Raw genomic sequence first — 5,438 nt, 5'->3', positions numbered from 1 at the left:
TTTCCTAGCCTTTTCCCATTGCTAGGCTTATCATAATGATTTAAGACATAAGGGGTGAGATCGAAGGCTTAGAAGTCTGAAATTTGGCTTTGAAAACTCAAAAATCAACTTTGGGATGAAATCAGGCTCACGCGTGCACGTCGCCCACGCGCACGCGTGGATGGGAGAAAATCAAGTGACGCCTATACGTCAGCCACGCGTACGCATGGGTGCATTTTGTACCCCAAGCACAAAACCAGCACAACTCTCGGGAATTTTGGCTGGGCAACTGATTTAGCTCATCAACGCGTATGTGTGGGCCACGCGCACGCGTGGGTAGTGAATATTTGAAAACGACGCGTGTGCATCGGTCACACCTACGCGGGGGAGTGCGTTCTACCAAAAATTTTACTAAGTTAAAAAGCTACAGAATTCACAGTTTCAAATCCCAATCTTTCGACGGGCATAACTTCTTCGTTTCAAATCATTTTTTCACCCGTTCTTCGAACGGAATAGACATCCCGGATCCAATTTCATTTCTAAATAAGTTTGGTACAAAACGGGGATCCGGAGTCCAAGATATGCTCCGTCAAAGTATGCCCAAAAATCACATTTTCATACAAAACACAAAGTGCCATTTTCAAAACAACCAATTCCAACCCTTTGTAAAATCAACCAAAACATACCAAAAATCAACTTCAATCCTCCTTAACTCATACATTAACATTTTCATCAAATCATAACCCACCAATCCATCATTTTAACCAATCTCAACCAAGTAAATCAACTTCAAGCACAATATCATATTATACATATTTTCTCATCCCAATTCCCAATAATACCATTTCCAATCAACCATCAATACCCACAATCAAGATTACCCTCACCATAAATATGGCTTCACCCACAATTCAACCTCAATCAATCATTAATCATATATCAAAATATGCATATCTCTCATGCATCACACTATCAATACATCAATATTCATAATCACATACTTAACCACATAATTTATCTCAACCATTCAATAACATCAACCATTCAAAATCTATCTTTTAGGGTCTCTAGCCTAAGTTTTCACACCACATTACATTTTAGTTACAGGAAATCGAGACCATACTTTAGCTGATTTTCCCGCTTAACCCGGAGCACTTCCAAATCACTTTTCCACAAGCTCTCAAGGTCTTAACACCTCCAAGAACAGATTTTTATCACACCAAAGCCCTTTTCAAACTTTCCAAAACCACAATCAAGCTTCAATATTCACATACACACTACTTAAGCCACAATTATCATATTCAAACACAATAACTCAACACCTGATGAGCGGATAATTTATACGCTTTTTGGCATTGTTTTTAGTATATTTTAGTTAGTTTTTATTATGTTTTTACTAGTTTTTATTCAAAAATCACATTCCTGGACTTCACTATGAGTTTGTGTATTTTTCTGTGATTTCAGGTATTTTCTGGCTGAAATTGAGGGACCTGAGCAAAAATCTGATTTAGAGGCCGAAGAAAGACTGTAGATGCTGTTGGATTCTGACCCTTCTGAACTCGAAATAGATTTTCTCGAGCTACAGAAGCCCAATTGACGCTCTCTTAATTGCGTTGAAAAGTAGACATCTTGGGCTTTCCATCAATATATAATAGTCCATACTTTGCCCGAGTTTTGATGACGTAAACTGGCGTTTTAACGCCAACTTTCTACCCTATTCTGGCGTTAAACGCCAGAACTGGCATGAAAGCTGGAGTTAAACGCCCAAACTGGCACAAAAGCTGGCGTTTAACTCCAAGAAAAGTCTCTACATGTGAAAGATTCAATGCTCTGCCCAAGCACACACCAAGTGGGCCCCGGAAGTGGATTTCTACACTAACTATTCTAGCTTACTCATTTTCTGTAACCCTAGGTCACTAGTTTATTATAAAAACTACTTTTAGTGATTCATCTTGCACCTCATGACATTTTACATCAGAACTTATATTCTCTATGGCATGAGTCTCTAAACCCCATGGTTGGGGGTGAGGAGCTCTGCTGTGTTTCGATGGATTAATGCAATTACTACTGTTTTCCATTCAATCACGCTTGTTTCTATTCTAAGATATTCACTCGCACTTCAACTTGATGAATGTGATGATCCGTGACACTCATCATCATTCTCACCTATGAACGTGTACTTGACAACCACCTCCGTTCTATCTACAATAGCTTGAGTGCATATCTCGGGTTTCTAATCTAAGATTAGAACCTTCATGGTATAGGCTAGAATTATTGGCGGCCATTCTTGAGATCCGGAAAGTCTAAACCTTGTCTGTGGTATTCCGAGTAGGATCTGGGATGGGATGACTGTGACGAGCTTCAAACTTGCGAGTGCTGGACGTAATGACAGACGCAAAAGAATCAATGGATCTTATTCCAACATGAGTGAGAACCGACAGATGATTATCCATGCGGTGACATCGCATTTGGACCATTTTCACTGAGATGATGGATGGTAGCCATTGACAACAGTGATCCACCAACATACAGCTTGCCATGGAAGGAGCCTTGCATGCGTGAGGAAGAAGACAGTAGGAAAGCAGAGATTCAGAAGACAGAGCATCTCCAAAACCTCAACCTGTTCTCCATTACTGCATAACAAGTATTTATTTCATGTTCTTTTACTTTTTGCAATTAAAACTAAGAATCATTACTCATAAGAATTACAAGATAACCATAGCTTGCTTCAAGCTGACAATCTCTGTGGGATCGACCTTACTCACATAAGGTATTTCTTGGACGACCCAGTGCACTTGCTGGTTAGTTGTGCGGAATTGAAAAAGTGTGATTGTGATTTTGTGCACCAAGTTTTTAGTGCCGTTGTCGGGGATTGTTCGAGTTTGGACAACTGACGGTTTATTTTGTTGCTTAGATTATGAATAATTTATTTTTTTTTGGTTTAGAGTCACTAAATTTGAGTCTTTTATTTGAGTTTAGTTTTATATTTTAAGTTTGGTGTCAATTGCATGCTTTTATTTTCCTTCAATTTTTCGAATTTGCATGTTCTTAGTTCTTTCTGGATTTTTAAAAAAAAAAATTCTAAGTTTGGGGTCTTCTTTGTGTTTTTCTTTGAATTTTCGAAAATTTATGTTTGGTTTTCTAAAAATTTTAAGTTTGGTGTCTCTTGTGCTTTTATTTACTTAAAAATTCTTCAAAAATTTGTTCTTAGTGTTCATCTTGATCTTCAAAGTATTTTTGGTGTTCATCTTGACATTCAAAGTTTTTCTGTTTGTTCTCTTTGTTTTGATCTAAGATTTCTAAGTTTGGTGTCATTTTGTTGTTTTTCTCTTTCCTCATTAAACTCAAAAATATATTTTCTCCTTATTTTAATTGAATTTTTGGATTCTATTTTTAAAAATTCAGATTTCTATCTTAAAATTTTTATTTTATCATATCTTAGTTTTTAAAATTTCAAAATTAAAATCAGTTTTTTTAAAAAATTCATATCTTTTTCAAAACCTTATCTTATCTTTTCTAATCTCAAAGTTTAAAATCACACCTTTTTCAAATCTTTTTAATTAATTAATTATTTTAGTTTTCTATTTTCCTTTATTTATTTTTCTAATTTTTGAATTTATATTTAGTTTTGCATTTATTTTACTTTATTTTATTTTCGGTATTTAAAAAAAAACAACAAAAGTATATTTTATTTGCAATCCACGTCATCTCCCTTTCTCCATCATGTATCTAAGTGGAAATGAACAGTCTAGAAGGACTCTGGGGTCATATGCTAATCCCACTACTGCTACATATGGGAGTAGTATCTGCATACCCCCCATAAGAGCCAGCAGTTTTGAGCTAAACCCTCAGCTCATTATCATGGTGCAGCAAAATTGCCAGTATTCCGGTCTTCCACAGAAAGAACCTACTGAGTTTCTGGCATAGTTTTTACAAATTGCTGACACCGTATATAATAAGGATATAGATCAGGATGTCTACAGATTAATACTATTTTTATTTGCTGTAAAAGATCAAGCTAAAAGGTGGTTGAGTAACCAACCCACAGCAAGCATAAGAACATAGAAACAGTTATCAGACAAATTCCTGAATCAATTTTTCCCTCCAAAGAGGATGACACAGCTAAGGCTGGACATCCAGGGCTTTAAACAAGAGGATAATGAATCCCTTTATAATGCCTGGGAGAGGTACAGATGGATGCTGAGAAAATGCCCCTCCGAAATATTTTTAGAGTGGGTGCAGCTAGACATCTTCTATTACAGGCTTACAGAAAGAGCCCAGATGTCTCTAGACTACTCAGCTGGTGGATCTATACACATGAGAAAGACGATTGAAGAGGCTCAAGAACTCATAGATACGGTTGCTATAAATCAACATCTGTTCTCAAGCAGTGAGTCCTCCATAAAAGAAGAGGCTAGGGCAATAACTACTGATCCTAATCCTCAAGAACAAATTGTTGAACTTAATCAGCAATTGCTCCTTATGACAAAATAATTAGCAGAATTTAAAGAGATGCTCCAAGACACTAAAAATACTAACAAGAATATGGAAGCACAATTGAATCAGACAAGACAGCAGCTATCTAAACAGATAACAGAAGAATGCCAAGCTGTTCAACTAAGGAGCGGGAAGACATTGAATAATTCAGCTCAAAGTAGCAGAAAGCCAAGAAAGGAACAACTGACAGATGATGACCAAACCAATGTCCAAAATCCCTCTGAGGACAGCAAGAGCCAAGAAAGGAATAATTCTGGCGTTCAAACACCAGAAAAGGGTGAAAAATTGGCGTCAAACGCCCAGTGGATGCCCACTTCTGGCGTTTAAATGCCAAAAAAAGGAGAAAAGTTGGCGTTAAACGCCCATTCCTTGCCCAGTTCTGGCGTTCAAACACCAGAAAAGGGTGGAAAATTGGCGTTAAACGCCCATCCAACCTCTACTCCTGGTGTTCAAATGCCAGTGAGGGATCAGACACCTACAAGTGCTGATTGTAACCCTCCTAAGAAGGCTTCTCAACCTGCCTCTGTAGGAAATAAACATGCAGCAACTAAGGTTGAGGAATACAAAGCCAAGATGCCTTATCCTCAGAAACTCCGCCAAGCGGAACAGGATAAATAATTTGCCCGCTTTGCAAACTACCTCAGGACTCTTGAAATAAAGATCCCGTTTGCAGAGGCACTTGAGCAAATACCCTCTTATGCTAAGTTCATGAAAGAGATCTTAAGTCATAAGAAGGATTGGAGAGAAACTGAAAAAGTTTTTCTCACTGACGAATGCAGTGCAATCATTCTGAAAAGCTTACCAGAGAAGCTTAAAGATCCCGGAAGCTTTATGATACCATGCACATTAGAGGGTGCTTGTACCAAGACAGCTCTATGTGATCTTGGGGCAAGTATCAACCTAATACCTGCATCCACTATTAGAAAGCTTGGCTTGACTGAAGAAGTCAAACCAACCCGAAT

This window comes from Arachis ipaensis, chromosome B08 (assembly GCF_000816755.2).
Source record: "Arachis ipaensis cultivar K30076 chromosome B08, Araip1.1, whole genome shotgun sequence".
Taxonomy (NCBI): domain Eukaryota; kingdom Viridiplantae; phylum Streptophyta; class Magnoliopsida; order Fabales; family Fabaceae; genus Arachis; species Arachis ipaensis.
The sequence above is the reverse complement of the archived record's forward strand: the minus strand, read 5'-3'. Positions refer to the sequence as shown.